Source organism: Eumetopias jubatus, unplaced genomic scaffold, assembly GCF_037043125.1.
Source record: "Eumetopias jubatus isolate StellerSeaLion01/CBP00866 unplaced genomic scaffold, mEumJub1_p1.0 scaffold_5, whole genome shotgun sequence".
In the NCBI taxonomy this organism is placed as follows: domain Eukaryota; kingdom Metazoa; phylum Chordata; class Mammalia; order Carnivora; family Otariidae; genus Eumetopias; species Eumetopias jubatus.
In genome coordinates this window covers 1230343-1246830 of record NW_028274811.1, presented here as the reverse complement: position 1 = coordinate 1246830, position 16488 = coordinate 1230343, and the positions used below count along the sequence as shown (strand labels likewise).

The 16488-nt window shown below is 45.6% G+C and overlaps 1 protein-coding gene across 3 annotated transcripts in view; it reads left to right on the top strand.

Moving 5' to 3' along the window:
* Window positions 1-9524: 9524 nt before the first annotated feature.
* The window catches only part of CNOT6 (CCR4-NOT transcription complex subunit 6), a 74129-nt gene continuing 67165 nt past the window's right edge, over window positions 9525-16488 (top strand). For all 3 annotated transcript variants that reach the window (XR_003607602.2, XM_028093781.2, XM_028093780.2), the window contains exon 1: window positions 9525-9673. The gene's annotated coding sequence lies outside the window, so the exon portion shown is untranslated. The remainder of the gene's footprint in view (window positions 9674-16488) is intronic.

Below are 16488 nucleotides of genomic sequence, written 5' to 3'. Positions count from 1 at the left end.
CACAAATGCTAATAAAGATGGGGAGAAACTAGATCACTCATACCTCGCTGGTGAGAATGTGACATAATATAGTGTAATATAATTTTTTAAAATGCAGTCTGGCTGGGGTGCCTGGGTGGCTCAGTCATTAAGCGTCTGCCTTCAGCTCAGGTCATGATCCCAGGGTCCTGGGATCGAGCCCCATATAAGGCTCCCTGCTCAGCGGGAAGCCTGCTTCTCCCTTTTCCACTCCCCCTGCTTGTGTTTCTTCTCTTGCTGTCTCTTTCTCCGTCAAATAAATAAATAAAATCTTTAAAAATAAATAAAATAAAATAAAATAAAATAAAATAAAATAAAATAAAATACTGTCTGGCCAAAAAATGCTGGTTTGAGGCTAGTCAGTTCTGCGGCATCCCATCAGACCCACAACCCAGCCACCTCTTTTTTTTTTTCCCCAGTCACCTCTTTATTGGGCTGTCCGTCTCCTGCCCACTATACACCTGTCCTCATCACCCCAGGGCCAGGTACCCGGCAACCAAGGACAGCCCCTATGTCCCAGAGCCCATTGAAATGATTCAAATCAGCCAGTCCAAAACTTGGTTACCCTGCCAAGCCCATTTTTTCCTGCAGAAATCACAACAAAGGTGCTTGCCCACAGTCGCCCCCTCTCTCTGCCTCCTGATCAATTCTGGTACTTCCCCATGTGGCCCGACATGGGGTGTTACATTCTCCCCACTGAACTTTGAGCAACAACACTATAAAATTCTTTGTTTTTTCTCTCTTGACCTGTGTCTGGCCTCCCCATACCTCACCCCAGGTAATATGGTTAAAACATACAGTCACTCTGGAAAATAGTTCGGCAGGTCCTTTTAAAACTAAAAATGTAGTTATCAGGTGCACCAGTTATGCCACTCTTGAGCCTTTATCATGGATAGTGAAAACTTATTTTTACACAGAAACTTGTATGTGAATGTTCTAGTAGCCTCATGCATGATAGCCCCAAACTAGAAATGACCTTAATGTCTTTCAAGTGATGAATGGTTAAATAAACTGTGGTATGTCCTTACCATGGAATACTACTCAGGGACAACAATGACAAAACTATTGCTACAAGAACTCAAATGAACCATGAGGAAGTTATGTGAAGCCATCTCCAAAGGATACATACTGCATAATTCCATCTATATAGCATTTGTGAAAGAACATAATTAGAGAGATGAGGGTAGCGGTTGATGCCCGCTAGGGATGGGTGGGGGAGGGGAGGATGCAGCTGCAAAAGGGCAGCACAGAGAGTCTTGAGGTGATGGTACAATTAAGTATCTTGATTGTGGTGGTGGTTCCATGAAGCTACACATGTGACAAAATTACATAGAGCTACACACACACACATACACACACACACACACACACACACACACGCCTGCACATGCAAATGCATATAAACTGGTGAAATCTGAATATCAAACACAATGGTTTGTGCCTAGTGTCGGCTTTCTGGTTTTGATATTGTACCATAGCTATATGCAAGACATGAGCATCAGGGGAGGTTGGGTGAAGGGTGAATGGACCCCTTGGCACATTTCCTTGCAATCTCATGTGATTCTGTAATTAACTCAAAATGAAAAGTGGTTTTTTGTTTGTTTGTTTTTTAAGCGGGAAAGGAACTCCTATAAAGGAAAATAAGCAAAGCCAAACTTCAAAATCCTCAAAAGTCTCAGAAATTGGCATCAGCTACATCTTCAACTGAAAAAAAATATGCCTTTTTTTAAATTGTAAGGGAGGCTAAAACCAAGAACAGAAGAAAGCACTCAGAAGAAATTAGACCCCAGGTCCCCTGCCCTACTCTGCTCAGCCAGGTGTCTGCCCCTCTTCTACTCTGGGGTTTTTCTTCTCTGATGAGAGTAAAGCAGAGGATGTCTCAATATTTATTCCTACTCAGCTGTAAGGATGCTGGCAAGTGAAGGGATGTTGGAGAGTTGCATCTTTATTCCTGAAGAAGAATTATCCTGTGGTCCCAGGACAACATACCATTTTGGTCTCTGGAAAAAACTTTAAAAAGAGGAAAGTGGGAGGATGGTGGCTACTCACTGGTTCTTGCCCATCTGGTTTTCTAGGAGCACTTCTCTGGAGGCAGAGTAAATTATTGGCCCACCCACCTGGCAGTCCTTTGCCCACTAGCCTCTACAGCTTTATCCCTACTGTCTGGAAGGTCTATTTTCTTTCGTGATCACATTTGACTTGGGAATTAGAGCGCCTGCTTCCTACTGGTGCAGGTTTGAGAAACTGGGTGTTGCTTTCAGGGTTAAATAATGATGGAGTTGTGGGCCATACTGGGGGTTCCTTTGGCAATATACTCCCCTCCAAAACCTACTAGGCTTCCAGTCTATTCACACTTTATTAATTCCATATGAAAGTACTCATAGCCAAAGATCTGGCCTGGACACGGTTTTAAAAATCTTAAGACTTGAGTCATTTCCTTGTTTGCTTTTGTGGTCTGCTCATCACCAAATGTCACAACCTAATGAAATTGGGGCTATTTTTAAAATAATCAACTTAGTTTGAAAGGCAACACTCTCAATCTACTTTTCTGCCAGCAAGCTTTTGGTTTCTACATGACAGGGCATCAATCTTATCTCCTGCCAAATACATACCTCGATTCTGGAGGAATTCAGCCTAGAGCTGGTATGGTGTCTCTCCTCCACGAAACGCTCAGAAACCAAGCTTCTTCCAGCTTCCATTTTTATTCTGACATCGTGGGCTCATTCCCATGGTCTAAGACGGCCGCTTCAAGTTCCAGGTAGCAGAACAGCAGAAGGGCTAAGGGAAGGAGGCAGCAGTAGATGGGGCCTTCCTTGGGGACAGGAAGAGGAGGTACCCTTTTTTGGAAGAGGTGTGCATGTGGATATCTGGTACACAGAGGGGTGACCGTGGCTGAGATGGTCGTTCAAGAAAATTCATGCTGTTCCTTCCTTTGTTAGATTCGTTGCTGAGAAGCAGTTGCTCAGACAGAATCAAGTAAGTTCTTTCTAAGCTTGTGAAATCTTTCCCAAGTCTTTTTTGCATTTGGTGAGATACGTGACTAGTTCTCGCCAGTGGAGTATGGGAAGGAGTGCTATGGGTGGCTTCAAGCTGAGCTCCATCTCTGCCATTTACCAGGTGGATAAAGAGGGCTCCAAAGCCTAGGGCAGGGTTTCTTGACAAATTTTATGCCACGAGCCCTCTTGGTAGTCTGGTAAAGTCTACGGACCCCTGTACAGAACAATGTTTTTTTTTTTAAAAGCATAAAATAAAATACAGAGGATTACAAAGGAAATCAGTTATACTGAAATACAGTTACCAAAATATTCTAAGTATTATGACATAATATTTATGCATTTGAATAGCATATCAAATGACAAGATCTACTGGAGGCTCTAATAGCTACCACATTTTCAGAGTAGTAGATGAATGAAAATGAACGACCATCTCAGCCACGGTCACCCCTCTGTGTACCAGATATCCACATGCACACCTCTTCCAACATTTTCTGTTAGGTTATGACAATGTTTTCCAACTAGAGAGGGTTGCTCAACATTGTGAATGTACTCAATACCATTGAATTGTACACTTTAAAATGATTAATTTGAGGTGCCTGAGTGCCTCAGTGGGTTAAACATCTGCCTTCAGCTCAGGTCATGATCCCATGGTCCTGGGATCGAACCCGGCATCAGGCTTCCAGCTCTGCGGGGAGTCTGCTTCTCTCTCTCCCTCTACTTGACACTCCCCCTGCTTGTGCTCTCTCACTGTCTCTCAAATAAAATTTTAAAAGAAAAAGGTTAATTTAAGTTATGTGAATTTCACCCTAGTCAAAAAAGAAAAAATTAATTGGGTCGTCTCCCCAATGACTATGATAGGATATTAAACTGTCAGGCTGGGGTTTCCACTGGTGATAGTTACAGGTACCATTCTCCTAGGATTGTTACCTAGATGCAAAATGCAGGAAATGTGAAAATTGTCTCATCTGGGTTCACAGCATCCCACCTTGAGGTCTATACACAGATCCCATAGGAGTACATGGACACCCCCCCATAAGAACTTTTGTCCTAGGGGATGACAAAGCCACAAGAGGAAGGAGCCCAGGTCCCCAGGTCTTTCTACATGGAAGAAAGTCATCTGCTGAAAGGGTTGTTACACAAGGAAGATATTTTGTATCTGTTTATTAAAGCAGCTAGCATTACCCCGAGGCAGTAAGTTCCTATTTCTGCTTGAATTATGAGTCAGGTTTCTATTCTAGAAACTGAATATATCCCAAATCCTAATAAATTCAGAAAGTGACCCACAAATCAAATTATACATAAAGAAACTTGAGACTCTGTCACCTCAGCCCCTCCCGAAGGAGCCCCAGGGCTCCAGCCATCTCTGGAGGGACCCGCATTCAGTCTCCTGCCATCACTCCAACACTCCACATATCCCATACTAAGTAGCAAAGGAACAAAATATTTTTTGTCCAAGGTAGTATCAGTGATTAACCTGCCCACAGGCTTTAAATCAAATAACCCTAATGGCTGCCCTACATTTGGACTTTCAGTCTCAGAGTCACTAAGTACCTCAACCAGTAAGCATATTTGAAGGTGTTTGGGTGTGTTTGTTTGTTTTGTTTTGTTATTTAAGGCCAAAGCACTGTAATCAATTCAAATCTCTAGGGACTATGGCTGGAGTAGGGCCAGAGATGAGACATCTAATTTCTTCTTCATCCCTTTCTGCTGTTTGGTTTTAATCATTTTTTTTAAAGATTTATTTATTATTTATTTTGAGAGAGTGAGAATGAGAGAGAGAGAGAGTACATGAGAGGGGGGAGGGTCAGAGGGAGAAGCAGACTCCCTGCTGAGCAGGGAGCCCGATGCGGGACTCGATCCCGGGACTCCAGGATCATGACCTGAGCTGAAGGCAGTCGCCTAACCAACTGAGCCACCCAGGCGCCCTGGTTTTAATCATTTTTTAAACGATGACCACAAATTACTTTTACAACAAGGATAAAGGGGGGTTGATCTTAGAAAAAAATAGTCATACACTTAAAAACAGAAATGGATTTGCAGCTTTTTCCTGTTCCCATTAATTCGCTACTGTGTCTTCAGGGAGAGCATCCAAGCTCTGAAATAGAAGAGCTGCACCCTGCCTCCCACATTCTGAGGCATGGAAGAACCTTCTCAGTCCGTACCGTGAGTGAGACCAGGACTAGAGGGGTTCCTGGAGGAGCACCAGGCAGGGGGTCTGAGCGGGTGCAGCTGGAGCCCTGATACAGAGACCTTAGACCTCTGCTTCTTTCTGCCTTTCTGCACCATTCCACTTTCTTCTGGCAAGAGCATCCTCAGTTTTTTTGGAGGGGACCCCCCAATTCTTTCCATATGTGCTTTGAGTGAACTTGAAGACAATCCAGATCCAGAGTGGGCGTGTGACTTCTTCCTGGCTAGGGTAGGACATTGCCCTGAACATGGCATTTGGTTCAGGGATGAGAGTCAGACCCAGGATGCCTATTCATCTGTTGAGGGAAGCTCTCTCCCCCACTGGGCTTGAACCTGGTAGGAGCTGGCCTCCATTCCGCTTCAGTGTGGCCCCTGATGATAAAATCAACGTGGAGGTGAGCAGAACTGAGAGTGGCATTAACCCCCAGATCAAGCCACACCTAAAGCTGGTGTATATTTCCTGGCCTTTTAAAGCTATTTGGGCCAGTGAACTCCTTTCTTATCTTAAGCTGTTTGAGTTGGGTTTTCAAACAATTGCAGGTTAACACAATGGACAAAGGACCTAGCTGAAGAAAAGCATGGCCTGGAGGCCTGGAGGCCAGAGAAGAAGAGATTGATGGCCAGGGTAGATTCATGTCTTTGGCACTGGGTGGGGATGAGGGATCTTGGTCATCAGTTCCGGTCCCTAGCCAACAAGTCTCCACCCCGAGAGAAGGCATAGACTGTCAAAGCTGAGTGGCCAGGGTCCATATTTCAGGCTCACCAAGCAAACTCTAGTATAAATTTGTGCTTCCTTGTGGGCTGAAGAGGTGTGGATCTTCCAATGCAAACATTCTGGTCACACAGTGGTTGGCCTTGTCTTGCTAATAAACCTTGGAACCAACTTCATTTGACAGTCTTCTGTGAATTTTACTGTAGTCAGTCTGACCAACACTGCCCATCTCTTGACAACTCTAGTTGCTGGACCCATAAACTTATTGTCCACATCCTACATTGACCCTGAGTTTGAATTCCAGTGCTCCAGCCATGTGTGAGAAATAGACACCAGAACAACATCCGTGATCATGGCCAGCATTCAGTTGTCTGTCTTTATTATTTATCCACCCACCCATTATCTAGTATATTTAGTGAGCATCAAATTAGAAGTATTTTGATCACAAGTGGCAGAAGCCCAACTCTTAAGCAAAAATCTGTCAGTCATGTACTTGGGATAGGTCACAGGCTAAAAGGAAACACTACCGAAACCCAGTACCAAGGCTTTTTGGCAACAAGACATTCTCTCTTCATCATCTGTCATCTCTCCACGTGGTGGGGAAGATGCACTGGTTTCCACCAATTCATACTGTCCTCCCTTAGCATCCCAGTGGGGCCAGGATTCTCTTCCTATGTCCATTAATCAATCCCAGATGGGTCCTGCTTGGGTCCCATGCCTACCTTTGCACCTGAGTGGCAAGGTTCTCATAATAGAGGAAGAAACTGGGAAAGCCTGCAGGTTGGAAAGCCTCAAAAGCAACCCCAGTTGGTGGCATGGAGGCAACAACATGAGTCAGACTTACATGTGTAGCACACAGCCAGGCAGGGGAGGTAAGAACATCAGCTGCTAGGTGCCCCCATGGAGGGAAAGACGGTGGGGAACCTGAGGAGACAGTGACCAACTCTTCCAGAGAAACCTTCCCAGAGGGGTGAGGTGGAATCTGCTCCCAGTCTCTAGCTGTCCTCAACTCTTCCTGAGGAACCCCTTCCCCACTCTCAATACATCTGGTTCACGTGGGGCTGACCTCACGCCTCCCTGCAGGGGTAGAGATGGGGCTTAGGCCAGGCCAATGAGAGCCTGTCCTGGGCTTTTTGCTGGAACAATGAGGAAAGAGGTACACCCTCTATCCACGTGGAGAAATTGGTAGAATCTGGTAGAAGCAGATGCTAGAGGCCATCTTCCCTGCCTGGTCACAAAGCATGTGTGAGGACGCTAGTGTGGACAAGCAGAGCAAAGCGTGCGGGAATGAGATCGATTCTTGATGACATCTTGAGATGCCTGAACTTTTCAGTTACAGGACACCTGAATTCATAAATGACCTCCTTCTGCATAAAGCCTATTTGAGTTGGGGTTTTATAACTTGCAGTGGGAGGTCCTGCCTAACACGAGGGGCTCTTTGATGTGGATCTGGAAAGGTGAGGCATTTGGTGGTTTCTCTTCAGAAAGAACAGGATGTGCTCAGGCAGGGCCACCACTGTGGTACCTAGCCTACTGAGATGGCCCCAAATAAGTCCATTCTCCCTGCATGTGCATGCAGCTCCTGCCTTGCTTATGTCTTCTCTTCCTGAATCCGGACTGGGCTTGTGCTTGCTTTGACCAGTGGAATACAGAGAACGTGATATTCCTCAGAAGGTCTGTCAGCTCCCTCGTGGAACCCTGGGTTGCCAGGTAGGACATCCAGGATAACCCACTGCGGGGAGAGGCCACAGAAAAGGAGGATGAGACATTACACAGAGATAGATGTCTCCTTGGGGGGCCCTAAGGTGGCAGACACTCAATCCCTAGCCACCATCTCCAGTATAGGCATGAGACCCCCCCCGCCCCCAGTGAGACCAGTAGAACTGTCTAGCTGGGCACCAGAATCATGAGATACAAAAAAGTTGTTGTTTTATGCACTAAGTTTTATGTTACGAACTCCCCTCTTGCGTACACACTATGCCAATTATAAAAAGTAGCTTCCTCTGGGCAGATGAGTTACAAAAAGGCACCTCTCTGTCCAGGCTAGAGCACAGGTTGCCAGGGCACAGTACTCAAGTGGAGGTAGAGACCCAGATGGATGTCAGCCCCTCAGCCAGGTGATACTGAATAGCAGGGGCTGCACAATGCCAGTACTAGGTGGTCTGGGGTTGGAGGATGTGGAGGGATGCCGAGAGGTCAGTCTGCACTTGTTTCATCAATCCCTCACCCCTGCTGGGCTTTGGTGCCCTGCCCTGTCCAGTGTCCTCTGGCACTTGAACACTGGGTTGTCACTTGATTTCTTGGAAGAATACAAGGACCACCCCCAGGCCATGCTGGAGAGAGGCAAGCACAGAACTCCAACAGCTTTGGTTCTTCCATCTTTTCCTTGCTCTTCCAGCTCTCCACTGCCCCAGCAGCAAGCAGCCACCCATTTCCCATATCCTTGTAGCCCAAGTGGGCCTTCAGGGAGGGGGTGTCTCACTTTGTTGCTGTTGTTCATTTCTGGAACGAATTTCACACCCACTTCTTCAGGGTGGATTTTTCAGGAAGGACCGCCGTGGCCCCTCCTGGTTTGCCCTGTAGGTGGGCAGGTGGCTATCCCTTTCCTTGGCATGCGTCTCTCTCTTCCCTAGACCATGAGCTTACTCAGGGCAGGGCGGGGCCTGATTCATCTCCACATTCTAGCTCCAGCACAGGGCCTCAACCACCAGTCAGCTAACACTCACCGAGGCACGCACCATCACCATCGATCTCTGCTCACCTCCAATCACCACCTGAACAGAACAGCTTGATTCCTGAAGGCAGCCGCGGACAATTACTCCGGCTAGGATCCCACCAGCATTACTGTCCCTTAACTTACTAGACTGAATGACCATTAATGGACCGAAACGGGCCACTAATTAACATTTTTTTCCTGCATATTAGAGGCAGGAAGCATCATGCGACTGTTCACGACTGAGAGTCTCATCTTTAGGCAGATGAAGACACTGGCTCAAGTCAAGTCTGAGAGCCGGTCCGCGTTTCCACGTGATTGACAGGGGAACGAAGGCGAACGAAGATCGAGGAAAAGGAGCGAAGACAGGAGACAAAAGTGAACAGCCTGAGACAAAAAAAAAGGGGGGGGATCGGGATAGATGGGAAAAGGGAGGAGGGAGAAGAAGCTAAGGGACGGAGCAGGCAAGGAGCGGCGGAGAGCGCGAAGGCTGGCCCAGGAGCGCGCCGGGCCGGCCCACAGCCGCCGAGCGCGGGGGGTGCGCGAGGGGGCGGGGCTTGGGGAGAGGCCCACCCCGCCGGACACCGAATGGTCGCGCCCGGCGGCGGCGGCCAATGGGCGGCCGGGATGTTGGAGCGGCGGCGGCGGTCGGGGTGCTCGCTGGCTGGGGGACGGCGGCCGCCGCCATGATGCTTGTTTGCTTTCAATGAAAACGAGGGGGGCGCGAAGGAGGAGGCGGCGGCGTCGGTGGCGGCGGCGTCGGCGGCGCGGAGGCGAAGGCGGCAGTGGGCGCAGCGAGGAGGGCGAGGCCGGGGGCCGAGAGGGCGGGAGGGCGTAGCGGCGGCCCGTCGGGGCGGCTGAGGCGGGCGGCTGACGCGGTGGCGCTCGGAGGGGTAACAAAGAGCGGCGGCTGAGGCGGCGGAGGAGCGGCGGCGGCGGCGCTGCAGCAGCGGCGGGACTGGTATGGTGGTTCCACAGGTCAGACCCCGCTGCACTCACAGGGAGGAGGCGGCGGCAGCGGCGGAGGAAGGCGGCGCACCCCGAGAGGTGAGCGAGACGGGCCCGAGGCCCGGCCGGGCGCTGCTCCCCGCACTGGCCACGCACGGGCCCTCCGCTCCGTCGTGTCCCCCGGGACCGAGGCACGCGCTGGGCCATGGCGCGGGCAATTTGAGTTTTGTGGGTGGCGGAGCTGGCGGTTGTTGGGGGGCTTCTGGACGCGCCGCTGTGGCGATCCGGCCGGGTCCCAGGCCGCGCCCCCCGCGCCCAGCCCGGGGGCGGGGGGGCGTCGATTGAGGCGGGGGCGGGGGTGGGGCGCCCTGGCCCCGGGACCCCGGCTGCGGCCTCCCGCAGGCGGCGAGTGGGTGTCCGGGACTCTTGGCCAGGATGGGTCGCAACTTTGGCGGAGTGTCTGTGTGGGATTGTGCGTCGTGGAGTGTGGAACTTCGCAGTTACCGCAACGCGGGAAACCAACTGTTGACCCCCCCCACCCTAAAAGTATTTAAAATTCAATTTAACGCAGATTTCGGGGGAGGGGATGGGAGTGACAATGACCTGGTTAAAGAGGCACTTGGCACCAGATGAAGAGATTTCTAGTATTGCTCAGAACTCGGAGGTAGTCCTAATTACTTGAAGCAGTTTTTTCCCGTAACCCCAACCACATCTCTCCCTTCTTATTTCTAAACGCCAATCGTTGTTTTCTTTGGAAACTTTTTTTTTCCTTGGACTCTTTTTCCTCCCTCCCCTTCCCCAGAGAGCCTGCTAACGAACACCTGTAGCCTTTTCTTTAACTGTTACTGCAGATGACATTGTGAATAGTCAGTCCTCTTGCTTGACCTTGGATTTACTGTGTTAAGCTGACGTGGTTTCAATAATGTGCTTGAATTTGAGTTCCCATACTTACCTTTTTCTAGGTGGATCTTCCCATTAGTGCTAGTGCGGAATTTCTTGCATTCTTGTGTCTGGACATTTAATCTTGGAGAGGAAGAGAGGGAATGTGAACAAGTGAAAAATAAAACGGCGGTAATAGAACTTGGTGTTTTTCACAGCCCTCTAGGGTTTACCATTCCAAAACAGTTTTGTAGGCGTTTGGGGTGATATGGTCATGGGTCAAAAGGTTTTGAAGACTTTCTTTGTAATTGCTGTCAGAGCAGTTGTCACAGTCTTTTAGAATGAAAATTGCTTAATATTCTTAGACCAGTGATCTCGTCCAGTCAGTGTGCTTGAAACAAAATATTGGAAAAGCTACCAGTGTGGAAACTGAGACCCAGAAAGGTTAAAGTGACTTGCCCAAGGTACTTGAAGAAAGCACTTGAGACTATGAGATACTTGCTGGAGATTAGTTCTTTTGGGAGGGCAGGGGTGTTTTAATGGGTAGAAGTTATTTGTGGCGGTTGTGTCTCTTCAGTTTGCAGGTGAACAAGATACTAAATGAAGTAGTCAAAAATAAGGATGGGATAGAAGACATTTTCTTGTGAGACTGAGAAGATTCATTCTGAAAGTTGATTCTTGCATAGTTTTGAAAATGTCTTGATCAGTGGTAATGTTGATGAAGAAGCCCTTTAGAATGCCTGTTTGGTTTGTAGGTGTTTTCAGGTTTCTTAAATCTTGGTGGCACATTAAAACTACAATTATTGGGAAATTTCAGACTATTTTCTCTTGACTAGAAATGAAGTTGGTTATAGAACTTGGTCCTGACTACAAATAAAAAAAAAAAGGAATTGAAGGCATTTGCCTACTGTACTTGTAGTTTATAAATACGCATTTTGGTCATTGCTTAGGCATCCCACTATACGCATATTAACCTTCTTATATTCTTGGAAGTATAAGCTTTTTTCATATTGTAGTGCAATGGAAAGGGATAATGTATGTAAGGCATACTGGAATAAGTGGTCAGGGCTGCTCACAGCTGTAGCCCTTGGGCCATGAGGGGTGAGGGACCAATATCTTCACACTTGTAACTTTCCTAGATGCAGGGTACACTGGTTGGGAAGCTCTCCTTTTAAAATGTTTATCACTTTGGAAGAGTCCAGATAGGTTCAGCTAAGGACATGTATTTTAATGCAGAAAAGACTTGGATTTGTGGGTATGCAGTACTATTTACATTTTTTTTTGTTGTGAATGGGACTTTATGTTATTGTCTAGAAAAAAGTTCCAATTTCAGTTTTCAAATCCTTAGCTTCCACTTTTGACGTACTTTTTTGTTTAACCTTGCCTGCTACTCACTTTACGAAGGTAGCCATTTTACAACAAAGTGTGGTTAAGAAAACACTGTGAGATTAGGAAATACCAAATAAATTAAACTGTAAACTTACTGTACACAGAGCTTGGTGCATTAGAGTACAATGGAATGCACCATATTTTCATATTTGAATAATTAAAGAGGAGAAAGTTATTTGCGTCCAGAATGGGGACTCATATACACTGCCTTAACCTTACCCTCTTCTGGCCTTTACCTCTCCCTCATCCGTTTGTATTTTCTTCATAACTTCATTTATGTGTCAAGGAATAGTATATGCTGGACACAGCGTTGGACCCTGAGAAATCAAAAATGAATTCTCCGTTTTTGGCTGTGTAGTCGTTAGGTGTTGTAGGCATACAAGTGCTATGAGAGAACAGAAGAAAGGATGAATAAATTTGTGGAAGGTGTGGGACCAGTTTACAGAAAATAACACGGAATAGGTGTTTGTCAAACTGGGGTGATGGGGTCATTTCAAACAGAAGGGAATGGTGGGTGCATGAGGTGCCAGAAGTTGGGGTATGGCCAGTGGTGAGGTGATACTGGGACAGGGAGAGTGACTGGAGATGAGCCTGCAAAGCTGTGTCCTAGATTTTGAAGAGCCACGCCTTACTCATCTAAAACTGAAGTTTGAATCTTTATTCTAAAATATTTTTATTAGGGGAGCAAGGTGATTTATAGACTACTTTGGCATCAGTGTGGAAGATTGAGTGGAGGCCCTACATATAAAAAAGTCACTTCTGAGATAGTATGGAGTTAGTGACTCTCAGTCTTTTTAACTTGGATATGATGTCTGTTGTGTTCTGTAGTTCCTTTTATAATGGACTTGAGGGTTTGGCCAGTTGTTCTATGAAACAGGGTAATTTAAAATCAAAGTGTCAGGATGTTTTAGAAGAAGTTAAAAGCAGTCAAAAAACAGTAAAACCCATAACATGGTACACTTGAAAATTCAGGCACTGAGAACTTGTTTTTTGAGTTAGGCTTAGGCGGACTGTAGAGCTGGAGAAAACCACCCTCTGCTTACCAGAAATGAGAGGCACCAACTTTAAAGGTTGTGAGTATCCTAATAGTCCGTTGGGACATGGGCTGTATGTATATGAAACTTGTGGGAGGGCAGAGTTTTCTCTCCAGTGACTTACTGCGGTTGGAATATTGAAATTTTCTTAAAATCTAAGAGCTCATCATACAGCTGATAGTTTATGTAGTCCATTCTGCTGTAAAGCAGCATATAGGTTCCTGAAAGTTACCATGGTATGCTAAATTGTGCACTAAAAACTACAGGCTTGCGGGGAAAATGAGATCAAAACACAACTGAGTGACTTATTGTTAAAAACGAATCTGATGAAAATGGTAACAGTTTTACACATGTGAAGTGGCTAAGGAATATATAAATACTATAATAAATGTGGCACTTTACCTTGAGAAAGACCTGGTTTGCTTGTGGAAATGAGCATGGAAAGGTTTGCTGCTTGTGAGTTCCTGTGAAATGGTAGAAGGCGGGTTACCTGAAATCAAATGGAATGTTACAGTAATATCAGATGTGGGTGGGTGGGTGTGGCTCATATCACACAGGGAGAACTGAGGGGTGGGTAGTGTTTGAGGTGTGTGTGTTTTGTGTGTTTCTGCACAGCTTAGTTCAGCTGGGTGCAGTTTTCTGCCTTCATCTAGTGTGGTAGATGCAAATGAAAAATGGTATGCAAATGAGAATTTTGCATTGTGCTCACATTCCCTGATAGATCAATCATGTTGGAACAAATTCACATTTCAGAACAAGCAATATAGCAGAACTAATTATACTTGAATACAGCATTTTAAAATAGTGCTAAAACTCAGTTCCAAAAATACTCAGACAGCCATATGTCAGGCGCCATGTATAGACTTGCTATCCTTGTGGGGCTTATGGTCTTTTGTCCCAAGTGGATTTATAGTGGGGTATAAAGACGTAAAGCACTCATCAGGTTATACAGTAATGAGGAATATACAAAGCATTTGGGGCTTGCTAAGGAAAGAACAGCTAATTCTGCTTGGGAAACTTGAGAGAGTCATCTCAGAGGTCTTTGAGCTGAGTTTTGAAGGGTGAATAGGCACTTGTCAGGCCGAGTAGGACTTTTCATGGAGGAGAAGCATGTGCAAAGTCAGGTCACATACAACTTGGGCTGTGAAACATAGGAGGCCAGGATGTGAGGGCCAGGAGGAGTGGCCAGAAACAGTTTGTGAATAGTCTTAGGCTTTTTCTTGAAGGGTTGGGACTTTAATGGGGATCCATTGAGAGGTTTAGTGCATAGGGGTGGGGAAATTGTGACACACTTTTTCAGGAGACACATCGTAAAAATGTGGAGGTTGGATGAAAGGGGTCCAGAAACTGGGGCGAGAGAGTTCATTTAAGTCCTTGTGAGAGGTCAAGGACATAATAGGAGCTGGAAAAGAATAGGATAAATTTTGAAAGATACCAGAATTAGGGACGGATAAGCGATGGGTTACTGGAATTAGGGACAGATAAGCGATGAGTTATAAAAAAATAAAAATTCAGAAGTTTTTTATCTTGGGTAACTTGGTATGATTTAACTTGGAAAGTAGTCAGGAAGAAGAGCAGATTTGGGCAAGGAAAGTGGAATAGCTTGCTTTTGATTCTAGGGTTCACATGGCCTATTGGATATTTAGGTGGATATGTCTAATAGGTATCTGGACCAGAGAGTGGTTGGGGATATTAGAGATTTGGTAAGTAGTATATAGTTAGTATTGGAAGTTAGAAGATCACTTGGGAACAGTGTATGAACAAATGCTTTTCACCTTTTTGGGGGAGGTGGGGTCCCCATTTGAGAATCAGTTGAGAATTATGGCCCCTGCTGAGGAGAATGAAAGTATGCGTACACTTAAGTGTGAAACTTACTCATGGAGCTCAGTTTAATATAGAACGGGAAGAGGAGAGGACCAAGGGAATCCTTAGGAGCAGCCAACATTACGTTTTGGACAGGACTGCAGTAAAATGGTTAATGAGGTAGGAGAATAGGAGCAAGCAAAATTTATAGATGCCAAGAGAGGTAGGAGTGCTGAGCAAGAGGGAATTTTCAGTGGTGACAAGCGATGGCCAGGTTTAGGGTAGGATGAGCTCTGAGAATGGTTTAATAGGATTTGGCAGTTACGTGAATATAAGCAGAGCAAATTTTTCTGGGACCGGGGAGGTAGAAGTCAAGACTGTAGGTTAGGTTTTAAGCGAATGGGAGGTTAAGAAAAGGTTACAGACTGCTGTTTGAAAAGTTTAAAGTGGAAAAAGGGGTAATAGTTTAAAGAAGAGACAGGGTTGAAAGAAAGAAGACACCTATAGTGGTTGCCAGCCTTATGTTTTCTTTAAGTCCAAAACAGGAAATAAATTTCTAATATATATGTTTATATTTCAGACTTTCTTCTGATATATTGGCTTAAATGATTGACTTTTTATTTGGTCACATAAAGTTACTTTCTTTGGAATTTTATGGGATTTCAAAAACAGGAAAATTTTCCTCATGGGAGGTGGATCTGATATAAAATCATAATGTTAGAACTTTCAGTCTTAAGTTACTGGAAGACTAAAATTTTCATACACCTTGCTAGGTTTGTATTTGTCCTGTGCTCCACAGTCCACAAAGTTGAGTTAAATGTTTGATGCGCTTTTATTTTATTATTATTTTTTATTTTTCTTTTTTTAGAGAGAGACGGTGTGCAAGTGGGAGAGCAGGGAGAGGCAGAGGGAGAGGAAGAGAGAATCCCAAGCAGACTTCCCACTGAGCACGGAACCGGGGGCCCTGCAGGGCTTGATCCCATAATCCCGAGATCATGACCTGAGCCGGCGTCAAGAGTTGGTCCCTTAACCAGCTGAGCCACCCGGCGCCCCTAAGTGTAGAGTAGTAGCAAAGAAGGAGTCGTCAGGCGTAGTAATTGTCTTTCAGAGTTGTTTGCTATAAATGTATACCTCACAAAATAAGCATGTGGCGGTCTAACAAAACAGAAAATAGGCTGTGATCTTCGTATCCCAAAAGAGCATTAGAGGTGGTTCTTTGGATACATCTGGGTGTTGTATATAGATTTTTTAACTAGGCCGATTTTGAGTGGGAGAGGGGTGGTGGGATAGACGGAAAAGGCTGTTAGAGGAGTCCCTGCTAATTGAGGACCAAACAGAGATGAAGATTTAGTCGCATTAGGTCAGACATGTTATTTGCACTCAGCTTTTTGGGGGGCAACTTTTTCTTTCATAAGATTGTATGTAGTTGTATGCAAACACCACAGCATCATAAAGCAGGATCTGATGAAGCCAACTGCCATGTTTTGTGGAACAATAGCTCTTCATGTATTTTCATCTAAAATTGTTGAAAGTGAAAACTGTACTTTGGGCCATCTAAAGAATTATCACTTGGTTTCTAATTTTAGGGAAACTAGAGAAATTCAGACTTAGGGATTTGTAGTCACACAAAAAAATAGCTTTGTTGAATGCTAATATCATAGGCATTGTGCTTTAATGCGTTCATTCTTGTAACAAAATTGTGAGGTAGATATTGTTTTATAAATGAGGAAGCTTTAGCTTTAAAGATGAACGTAAACACATCTTTCTTGACATAGGTCTGTTTGACTCTAGTTTGTGTTCTTAATTTCA